We start from the raw sequence: 12,208 nt of genomic DNA, 5'->3' as shown, positions 1-12,208 counted from the left end.
TTGTTCCGACTTCCCTAATTTGATACAGAAAACAAGGATTCATCAAGACTTGGATCAGATTATCTGGAACAAAATGGAGCCAACCGGCAACCTTATCTAAATTTAGAATGTAGTATTTTCAAATAAAAGCCTTTTGTTGAGGCATTAGACGTAATTTTCTTGTTAACTTGTCCAGTTCTGTAGATATACTTTACATCAACAATCCTAAAAGTATGTCTCCTTGAAAAAAAAGATGAATGTAAAGATCACAAGAAGTTGCGTCCACTCTGCTTTCATTTTGCTAGACATCTGCAATCTTGTCTCCCAGGCTTATCTCATTCAAAAGGGACAAAATTCTGTAGTGCAAGTGTTAACCTCCTATCAAACCACTTCAGACACTGAAGAAAATCAAGGGCGAGAGAAAATGTGGAAATTCAACTGGAAATTGCCATGACATGGGGACTGCAGAGTCATTTCTGACCGACCTGCATCCAGAGATAGGTTGGGACATGCCGCCTGCCCTCAGTACTCACAATAGATGATTTTTAAGTTTAGCCCAAGAATTAATAAGACGTATAAAGTCATGTTTACCCCTCGGTGGCATATCTATAAAAACAGCACTGTATGAATCCCAGACCTGTACGTCTTCACCACAAGAACATGCTTGTTGGAATGTGTTCGCTATCACATAAGGGCTAGACATTGAAAAAGCCAGGCTAAGTACATTATCTGGGAAGTTCGGTGCTTCCCACATCTGCTTTCTGCACTGCTGTATAACTTTGCTCATATAAACAGCAGAGTTTCCAGCACTGAAGTTGGCATCGGTTTTGTCATGTTCCTTGTCCTTGATAAAAGAGCAAGAATGTCTTTGGAGGAAAAAGGAAGATATTAAACCAGGGGCATAGCCAGACCTTGGCAGGAGGGGGGGGGCAGAGCCCGAGGTGGGGGGGGGCACTGTTTAGCTGCCTTCCCTTGGCGCTGACCCCCCCCCCCCCCCACCGCCGCCACCGCAAAAACCCTTCCCCGTTGCCACCAGGTACCTTGTTTGCTGGCGGGGGTCCCCAACCCCCGCCAGCTGAAGAGTCTTCTTCAGCACCGGTCGACTCTGGCGCCTTCGCTGTGTGATACTCTGTTTCGAACTCCTGATGTCCTGCACCGTGCACGTCCTGTATGTAGCCCCGTGCAGGACGTAAGGCGTCAGAAACAGATTATCACATAACGAAGGCGCCGGAGTAGACCGGTGCTGAAGAAGACTCTTCGGCTGGCGGGGGTTGGGGACCCCAGCCAGCAAACAAGGTACCTGATGCGGCGACGGCGGGGGGACGGGGGTCGGTGGCTGGGGGATCAAATGTAGAGGGGGCCAGGGCCTAATCTGTGGGAGCCTTTGCCCCATGGCCCCACGTAGCTACACCCCTGTATTAAATTACATTTCCTTCATCCAAATCCCCTTTCAAGGCTTAGAATACACATTGTTGTTGCAGTAGCAGGCAGGGCCTCTGGTGGGGGGGTGGAATTCCTTGGGCCTGGCCTCCCTGGAGCCCCGCACCAGGGTCTGTCTCTCTCCTGCTCCTGTCAGAACCCGGGTGATTGCATTAAAGCGATAACCCAGTCCCGGCACACAGGAGCAGGAGAGAGGCCAGGGACGAGCAGGCACACTGATGCAGGGAGGTAGGAGGTGGGGGACGATGGCGGCCTTATCGAGAGAGGGGCAGCAGCGTCAGCTGCATCCTGAGTAGAGGGGGCAGAGGCTGCATTCAGAGTGGGGAGGAAGGGTCTGCAGCGGCCCTTCCCTGGGCCTGGCTCTGTCTCTCGGCTGCCCTGGAAGCAGGCTATAGTAACACAGGGAGCAATATTATAGGTGACTGCCTCTATTTAGGTGCCCTGAAGACGCATGGCAAAAGTCTATTCTGTTACAACATCTAGGCACCCACTGGCTCATATTCAGCCAGTGGTGTACCAAGGGGGGGGGGGGGGCGGTGGGGGCGGTCCGCCCCGGGTGCACGCCGCTGGGGGGGTGCTGCGGCGCGTGCCTGTAGGCTCTGAGTTCGCTAACTTCGCTCGTTCGCTGCAGCTCCCTCTGCCCCGGAACAGGTTACTTCCTGTTCCGGGGCAGAGGGAGCTGCAGCGAACGAGCGAAGTTAGCGAATTCGGGGCCGACAGGCGCCGCGGCACCCCCCCCCCAGTGACGTGCACCCGGGGGGGGGGGGGTGCATCGGCGATCCGCCCCGGGTGCCATCCAGGCTAGGAACACCACTGTATTCAGCGTTATTTAACCAACAAGAAATGGCTCCTGGCCAGTTAAATAGCAATTAGCTAGTTAAGTGCTAATATTCAGCATGAGACAGCTGATTATCTCTACCAGGGGCATTGCCAGACCTTGAAGAGCGCAAAGTGAGTGTGTGTGTGTGTGGGGGGGGGGGCACGGTTTGGTCTCTTATATGGTGTGAAGCCCCACCAAGCACATTCCAGGATGCACTGGGCAGGGCTGAGCCACCTCCCTCCTCGAACTGAAGGTAGGGGGTGGGGAAGGGCAGCCAGACCACCAGGTGGGGGGGGATTGACCCGCGGCCCACTAGGCCACCAGGGACATCTGAGAGGATGCTAGGGGGGTTAGGGGGGCTGGAGAGCCACCAGATCTCCAGCCCTGGGTTGAGGAGGACCGGAGGTCCTCATTGAGGGGGGTCAAGTCAGGGTTCCTGCAGGGGAGGGGGCTGCTGCATTTGGGGGAATTGGGGCCTGCTACCATGCAAATGCATGCTGGACAGGGCTCACCATTCTTCCTCAATGGTCTGCAAACCATAACACCAGCTCCAAGCTGGCATAGGGTTTGCTGCAGCCAGTGAGGCAATCTCTTCAGGGGAATTCTCATTCCAGGCTATTTACATATATACAGTTTCTCCTGCCCATGCCCATCCTGTACAGAGATATTATTCCCAAAGGCTGTACTCCTCTTCTTAACCTGATTCACTTTTGCGGGCTCAGACCCCCCCCCCCCTCCGATCTCACCCTCCTCCAGTGGTGACCCCACCTTCGGTCCACCCTGGTTCTGGGACGAGTGGTTCCTGGGTTCAGTCCCCTGCTCTTGCGCTGAGCCTTCTTCTACCCACCTGTAGTACACTGTCTCCCGGTTGCCATTTATCGGAGCCGCAACCTTAGGGTTACCATATTTGGTCCCCCCAAAATGAGGGCACATGCCCCGCCCCACCACACCCGCCCCACCCCTGCCATATATCCCCCACCCCTTTCACCCCCCCCCCGTCACACCCCCCTAAGGGTGTCTTCCCCTCCCCTTACCTTACTCTACTGCCTTGGTGATCTAGTGATCTATTCGGGGCAGGAAATAGCCCCCTCTTTCCTGCCCAGAGCGCTGCTCTGCATCCTGTTCCCCTTGTAATGCAGAGTGCTGACGGTCCCAGCACCAATTCAAAATGGCCGCCAAGAGTAGACGCAGTAAAACCATACACATGGTAACCCTATGCAACCTGCCTCTCACAGCCATTGGACCTCTCCAATTCTCAGGACTCCTCTCTCCTCCTGGTCAATGGCAGGGGATGTTCAGGCAACTCCAGACCTGCAGGCAACCAAACACCACCTTAAAGGGCCTAGTGGTTAGCGTGGTGGCCTTTGGTCCCGGGAAACTGGGTTCAATTCCCACTTCAGGCACAAGCAGCTCCTTGTGACTCTGAGCAAGTCACTTAACCCTCCATTGCCCCAGGTACAAATAAGTACCTGTATATAATATGTAAGCCGCATTGAACCTGCTATGAGTGGGAAAGCGCGGGGTACAAATGTAACAAAAATAAAAAGTAAATAAAAAATATCCTTCCAAACTCCTCCCTCTGTCACTCTTCAGTACCAGGGCACTCTCTCTCTGCATTCTATTTCAAAACTACTGCCCATGGGCTGGGCCTTCCTTCCACCCAGGGACCTCCCAGTCACTTCCCTCAATGACTCTCTACAGGGACTCACACTCTCAGTGATCCCCATATGATGGGGGATTACACAAGTTTCTACAAAAACAGTTCAGTGGCATTAATGAATATTTTTGTGCCTCACTTTGATGTTTTTGACGGTACTGGAGAAATCAAGTGTTATAAAAAACAACACATAACAATAAGATACATCATCTCTAAAATCAAACTAAACATTCCTTTTGGGGCAGTTTTACACATGCCCTTTTGGTTTTCACGCATCGTAGCCCGTAAAGATTTTAATTTTTTTTAATAATCATGCTCTTTGAGTCTTTGTACCAAGGAAACGTTCTTAGCAGGCCTACCGTACCCTTCTTATTTTATTTATACTTTATTGGATTTTTAGGTCTGCTAAAGCCCGTCTTAACGGTCAGCATTTCCCTTGACATCTAGAGTATTTTTGCTGACAGCACCAAGGACATTAAAAAAAAGGAGTCAGCAAAGGCAAAATCTTTTTGTACTTCCAATATTTTCCACCAAGTAGATGACTATATTTGGAAGCTATCCAGCCCTGAAAAATTGTACTACGGCAGATACGTTTTGACCTTTTAGTCTATTCAAACATTTCTCAAAGTGGTCTCAGAGTGCCACCTAGTCAGTTTGATTTTAAGATGTCCGTCAAACAGTTGATATGTATATGGCATGGACGTAATGCATGAAAATCTACATATCTTATACCTACTCGTGGTGGACATCCTGAAAACAAGCCTGAAGCTGAGGAAATGCAATACTAATAAGAGATGGGCCAAAAATGATTTGTTTTGGTTCATTTCCTACGTCATTTGCAGCATTGTTCATTTTGTTTTGGGTATACCACAAAGACCAACAAATATGAACCTCTCCACATATACCCAGAATAGACTTATTATATCTGCTTGTTAGACTACTATCATGTCTTATCATAATCATGTCACCCAAGATCCGTCTGTAATACTATATATCTATCTTATCATGTATTTCCACTATGCATGATGTATTGTAAGCCACATTGAGCCTGCAAAGAGGTGGGAAAATGTGGGATACAAATGCAATAAATAAAAAATAAATAAATTATTGTTTTGAAGGCAATGTCGTTAAGAGTACGCCTGCTCTGGCTTCCTGTATAGCGTGACTTAAGTTGCGTGCACAAATCCAGTCATATTCTGAATTTGAAAACACACAACTTAATTAGTTAACAAGCCAATCAGCACTGATAATTGCCTCTTAACAAACAATTGTTGATACTAATGGAAATTAATTAGAATTTATGTGCAGAACTGTCTAAGGTAACAAGCAAAAAAGAAGGAAAAACTCCACTAGAATTTGTGTTGTACAACAGTCATGTACAAGGGAGTTAATTCTTACAACATACAGGATATCAAAATCAGTGAAGGGGGAGCAAAGACCTCAGACATGTGACACACAGCAAAATTGCTGGAATTACTCATAGAGCGTCACCACAGTTTAATCATCGGTCATCAGCCAACCCCCTACCACAACGTGAAAAATATTTTTTTTTTTTGGGGGGGGGGGAGAAATATTTCAACAAACATGCTAGTCCACTTTCCAGCTTATTTTCAAAAGAGAAAGACGCCCATATTTCGACCCAAATCGGGAGATGGACGTCTTTCTCCCGTGGGCGCCCAAATCGGTATAATCGAAAGCCGATTTTGGGCGTCTTCAACTGCACTCCGTCGCGGAAACAGCCAAAGTTGACGGGGGAGTGTCAGAGGCGCAGTGAAGGCGGGACTGGGGCGTGGTTATCGGCCGAACAGAAATGGGCGGCTTTCGCCGATAATGGAAAAAAAAATAGCCGTTTTTAGCGAGAATTTAGGGCACTTTTTTTGGACCTTTTTTACGAACAAGTCCCACAAAAGTGCCCTAAATGACCAGATGACCACTGGAGGGAATCAGGGATGACCTCCTCTGACTCCCCCAGTGGTCACAACCTCCTCCCACCAAAAAAAAAACAACTTTAAAAACTTTTTTCCCCAGCCTGTATGCCAGCCTCAAATGTCATACCCAGCTCCATCACAGCAGTATGCAGGTCCCTGGAGCAGTTGTTAGTGGGTGCAGTGGACTTCACCCAGGTGGACCCAGGCCCATCCCCCCTACCTGTTACACTTGTGCTGATTAATGCTGAGCCCTCCAAAACCCCCCAAAACCCATTGTACCCACATGTAGGTGCCCCCCTTCACCCTTAGGACTATGGTAATGGTGTAGACTTGTGGGCAGTGGGTTTTGGGGGGATTTAGGAGGGCTCAGCACACAAGGGAAGGGTGCTATGCACCTGGGAGCTCTTTTAGTGTTTTTTGTTAATTTGTAAAAGTGCCCCCTAGGGTGCCCGGTTGGTGTCCTGGAATGTGAGGGGGACCAGTGCACTACGAATCCTGGCCCCTCCCACGACCCAATGCCTTGGAGTTGTTCGTTTTTGAGCTGGGCGCCTTCGTTTTCCATTATCACTGAAAAAGGAACCCGCCCAGCTCAAATCCGCGCAAATCCAATGCATTTGGCTGGCACAAACTGTATTAGCGGAAAAAAGATGGGCGGCCATTTTTTTCGAAAATACAGTTTGTCCCGCCCCTTCACGTACCCGTTCTCGGAGTTAGACGCCCATAGAGATGGGCGTTCGCGTTCGATTATGCCCCTCCACATGTGCCAAACGTGTGTAGATAGTCATCCAAATTTGAATGGTGACTCCTTGAATTGGCTGCCTGCTGTGACCCACTTCCACTCATAGGTCTTTAAAAAAACCTCCTTTTTGTGTAAATTTTAAATTCTGCACATGCTAAATCCGTCAATGTATGTTTGTATTAACTAGCACTTATCTTAATAGCTATAGATTCCAACGGAGGCCCGTCATTCTCTGTGGATTCTTCAGGGCATATGACACCAAATAGTGCTCATGAAAAAGTGTTTTCCTGTAACACCAAACAATTAAATTAGCAATTGTGCATAATAACTAAAATCGCTGAAACATCTGCTTACTTAATCTTGTTTATGACCTGCTAAAAACATTCAAATGATTTCATAAGTGGCATTCTAAACTGCCAACTCAAGCACTGCATAGAGAAAGCCGACTTTGCACAGTGTCACAGCGTTCAAAACGACATAATCTCTACAAAAATCAGAGCATAATTGCTAACACACCAATCAGAGATATAAAAAATGTATCACTTACTGGCAAAATGGCTCAGCATTTCATTGAGTTGCTGCAGCTTTCAATTCATGGCAGCTGCACTGCATTAAAATGCTAAATTTAAATAAATTGTGACAAAGAATATTAGGTAAACATTGTCTAGTCACACACCACGCAGGACATCTCCTTTATCTGTGTCTGAGATCCAGTGTGTTTTTTTTCTAGCAAAAACGGTGCCGGGACTCAAATGCTAGGCCACCCTTCACGAATGGGGTAATCACGGAGGGACCCACCGCATAATAGCCAGGCCACCTGCAACCAGTCATAGAATCTATGACAAGACAGAATTGGTGTGTAGGGCCTGAGCTCTTTCATTAAAACTTGGGTTCCATTCCATGGGTCAATTTTAGCAGACAATGGAAAAGGTGCCGGTACTCAGTACCCCCAAGTACCCCCTCAAAAAAAGCCCTGCTGAGATCTCACTTAATAATTCTTGAAGTCAGGTGTTGTTTCTCATGTACTGGGCGAACCTATTCTCTTGTAACTGAACTTCATTGGGCTTTCCTGCTTCTATACGGGCTCTCTCTACAAGGGAATCTTTTTCCCACAATGCCTTCTTCTGTAGTTTAGATTGACTCTTCTCCCTCTGGTTTCCTTGCTGCTGATGACTGAAGTTCCCCAGTTTATGTCTTTCTTACATAAACAGGCAGAAGGAGGAACAAAGCCCCTTGTTCACATGCACTTCACACTAGGACCCAGACTTAAAACTCAAGGGAGGCTTCACATGGGAAGAGAAGCTAACTAAGCCCAAAAGGTGGGTCTTTCATTTAAAATGAGCAAGCGGTCCTCAAAGTTGCCAGTTGTTAGATATTTCTGTTCCTATTGACTGAATCACCAGTAAAAGCGGTAGCAAAAGGATCATTTCAGGTAATGGTTTTGCCGGACCTTATAGAAGCCAGAGACCCCTGCAGTTTGTGTGGATTTTGTTTGGTGGAACCAGGGCCGGGCCCGGGACAAGACCGCCCCCGGGCCCCCCTCCACCTGCTGCCGGGCCCTCCGAACTAACCTGAAGCGCCTTCACGTTCGCATTGCAGCAAGCAGCAGCAGCATCAGCAGGGCAGACCTCTCCTTCCTTCCGTGCCCCGCCCTCGTGGACGTTACATCAGGCGAGGGCGGGACATGGAAGGAAGGAGTGGCCTGCCCTGCTGCTGCTGCTTGCTGCGATGTGAACATGAAGGCGCTTCAGGTTAGTTCTGGGAGCTACGGAGGGCGGGCCAGACTGCAGCGGTGCCGGCCCCCCCCCCCCCCCCCCCCCCGGAGGCCCGGGCCCGGGGACTTTTTGTCCCCCCTCTCGGCGGCCCTGGGTGGAACTACCACAAATCCAGCAAACAAAATCTGCAGGGGTCTCTGGCTTCTATATTTGTAATTGTTAAAGCGTGAGCTGACTTAATTTCTACCTCTGGCTGCTATAGTTATAAACAGTAGTAAAGTTAGGCCCCCTTTTACCAGTTGCGGTAAAAGAGGGCCTCGGCGCGCATGTAAAACACCTGTCCCTCCCCCCCCCCCCCCCCCAACAGCTGGTAAAAGGGTCGGTCTTGCTTTTATTCAGGAAATGGCCAGGCGGCAAGTAAAGCACTCGTCGAGCGGCCATTTCGGGGGGGGGGGGTGGAGCCCTTGCCGCCACTCATTGAGGTAGTGGTAAGGGTTCCCATGCTAACCGGGCGGCAACCAGGCAGTGATTACCGCTGGGTAGTATCCGGCGATACAAATATGCGTTACGCTGCAAATGATGACACGGTAGAGGGGGAAATACTGCCGGGCTGCTGCGGTAGCCCGGCGGTACTTCCTAAATTGCGAGCTGGCTTACCGCCACTTAGTAAAAGGAGCCTTTAGTGACTTTACCACTGTTTGTATTTCACCTTTTGACATAGACAGGTACATAACATACCAGTCTACTCATGGTTTTGCCCACTTTTTCTTATTAGTATGCTTTTTTACAATTTGACAGTAGGATGTGTCTGCATAGCATTTGCTCTGATTTACTCACGTTTTAGTACATCAGAGACTTTTAGACTATGAACTCTCTTGAACAGGGAGATCTGCATTTTTCCAACTTCAGTTGTTAAGTAGATTGAAGCCGATGTCGTCAGGGACTGATTTTAGGAGTGTATTACAGAGTTCGACGTTATCCACTGTGGATTACTGTAATGTCTTGTATATGGGGGTTGTAACGTCCCGATGCAAGGTATTACAAATTATTCAGAATGCACCAGCAAGGTTGGTGATGGGAGTATCCAGATATGTGCAAATCACCCCTATTGCACCCTTCTCCTCCATCGCTAACTCCAGACTCCGTTCCTTTTGTCTCGCCGCACCGTATGCCTGGAATGGGCTTCCTGAGCAGTTACGTCTAGCTCCATCCCTGGCCGCCTTCAAATCCGGGCTAAAGGCCTACCTGTTTGATGCTGCTTTTGACTCCTAACTTGTCGCTTGCTCATAACCTTTAGCTTGTCTTCCTCTCTTCAATAGTCCCTTTCCCTATGTGTCCTTCTGTCTGTCCTACCCTTATCCTTATTGGTCCTGTCTGTCTGTCCTGATTTAGATTGTAAGCTCTTTTAAGCAGGGACTGTCTTTTCTTCATGTTCAATCGTAAAGCGCTGCATACGACTGGTAGCGCTATAGAAATGATTTATAGTAGTAGTAGTATTCCCTCTAAGGTGACCGGGTGTCCTCCAACCACATTGCTGCCAGTAGGGGATGGTGCTTCAATATTGTGTTTTCAGTCGCTAGGGACAGGCAGGTTTCCTGGAGACCTGCAGAGCTTGCCAGACCCTCACTATGTGATAGAGAATCAGCACCCCACACTGCAGTGGTGTTCCTTGGTCGGCAGCCACCTGTGGCGGATCGCAGCTGCGTACCCCCCTGGGTGCAGTGTTGTCCCACCCCCCGCCCTCCAGCTGCAGCATCATTCCCCCCAGTGCATCACCTACAAGTCCTCCATGGGTGCAGGGTCCTCCCCCAGCGCATCACCTACAAGCCCCTCCCCCCCGGATGCATCCTTCTTACCTGCTGGGATGCTGTCAGCAGCCTTGCAGTCGTCATCTCTGCCTGTTCCCTGGTCCCTCTGCCCTAGATTAGGACGTAACAGCAGAGGGAGCAGGGAACCGGCAGAGCCGACAGCCATGCAGCTGCTCCCTGTACCCTTCCTGCAGCATGCACCTGAGGCCTCACCATCCCCACCTTCGGTACGCCGTTGTCCTACTGGTAGGACCATAAGTGGAGGACTCCAGCTCAATTTAGAGGGAACGGTGACAGCTATACTGGCTACCTGTGGAATTTCAGGTAAAATATAAGATCTTGTCCATTAGACGTTGTATGAAAAGGCCCCCTGGTACTTTACACATGTGTTCAATCCAGACTGTGACTACAACTCATTAGGTTGAGACAAATACTTCAGCCTTCTCAGTGGCTGGTCCATTATTGTGGAACGCCTTGCCGGGTCAGCTTCATTTCTGCGTGAGTACTGTGCAATTTAAGTAGCTATTAAAGACTCCACGTTTTGTGCAAGCATTTCTCGAATATGTAATTATTTTGTTTGATGAGATTGGGGTGGTAACATTAATAATGATGAATGTATGAAGGACGTGTGTGAGTGTTGGTATTGAGCTTCTGTTGTGTATGTTTTTTGTAACACACTTAGGTCTTAGGTGGACTATAAATATTTAAAATAAATAAATACCTAACGTACTTTGACTATAACTCACTCTGGGTTTGGAAACAGGAGGGTGAATCATTAAATACCAAAGCTTCAAAATCCACCCCAAACTATTTTTACTGATAATCTCTCTGATATTTCCTGTCCATATTCTATTTATAAAATTTGCTTTTCAAGAAAACCTTAGGAATCTGCAATATTTAGCCTCCAGAGTAAAAAAAAAAAAAAAACACTGTGAGGGAGGACAGGAGTTGGAAAATGAAGAATCAGTGACCTCGTTCCTGAGTAAACTGTTTTGTGAGAGTCTAAAACTGATCCACATTAAGGCACACATGTTCTGCCGAATGTTTAGAAGAGCTGAAAGCGACCCTGAAGGATGAATTCCATCTGAATGAGTAATGCTGTAACAGACCTGGATTACTCTGTCTGTTTTAAGGAAATTGAGAATGATGTCCCGTCATGGGGAAGAGAAACACACTTTTAAATCAAATTATTCTTTCCTGCCAATAAGAGTGCCCATTGCAAAGCTCTTCCGTTGGCAACATGTAGCTGCAGGGCCTCCGAGAGGGGGGGACAGGGGGGACAAAAGTCCCGGGGGCCCGGGCCTCCAGGGGGGCCCGGTGCCTCCTGGCCCGCCCTCCGTCACTCCCAGAACTAACCTTAAGCCTCCTTTCACTTCGCAGCAAGCAGCAGCAGGTCAGGCCACTCCTTCCTTCCATGTCCCGCCCTCGCCTGACGTAACGTCCACGAGGGCGGGGCACGGAAGGAAGGAGAAGAGGTCTGCCCTGCCGCTGCTTGCTGCGAAGTGAAAGGAGGCTTAAGGTTAGTTCCGAAGGCCCGGCCCGATAGCGGGTGGAGGGGGGCCCGGCAGCCTCGGGTGGGCGGCGACCTTGGGTGGGTGGGGCCCGGCGATCTCGGGTGGGCGGCGACCTCGGGGAGGGGGGGGGGGCCCAGGGGCGGCCTTGTCCCGGGCCCGGCTCCGGCTCTCGGCGGCCCTGTGTAGCTGTCTCTGTTTATGTTTTGCTTGGTTTTTTTTTTTTTTTAATTCTAAAGTCTTATAGTAGTTTAGGTTAGAGACTAAGCGGCCCTTTCACTAAGCCGCGAAAGTGTCTACGCGCACCCAACGCCTGCCAAAATGGATTTACCACCCGGCTACCGCGCGGTTCTTGCGGTAATTTCATTTTCGGCGCGCTTCCAAAATGCATATGGGATGCGCACCGAGTGGCATTTTGTTGGAATGTAATTGTATTTTACATGCATTGCCTGTCACCTATTATTTCTCTGTGATTACTCTGTGACCTCTGATGTGAATTACTTAGAGAGGTCACACAGCTATGTAACTTCCTGTGGGGGTTAGATGCAGCAGACACAGCAGATGGAGCACATGGAGCACATGGAGCTCATGATCTCTCCTAACCTGAGAGG

Source organism: Microcaecilia unicolor, chromosome 2 (genome assembly GCF_901765095.1).
Source record: "Microcaecilia unicolor chromosome 2, aMicUni1.1, whole genome shotgun sequence".
Taxonomy (NCBI): Eukaryota; Metazoa; Chordata; class Amphibia; order Gymnophiona; family Siphonopidae; genus Microcaecilia; species Microcaecilia unicolor.
Note: the sequence above shows the minus strand (reverse complement) of the source record.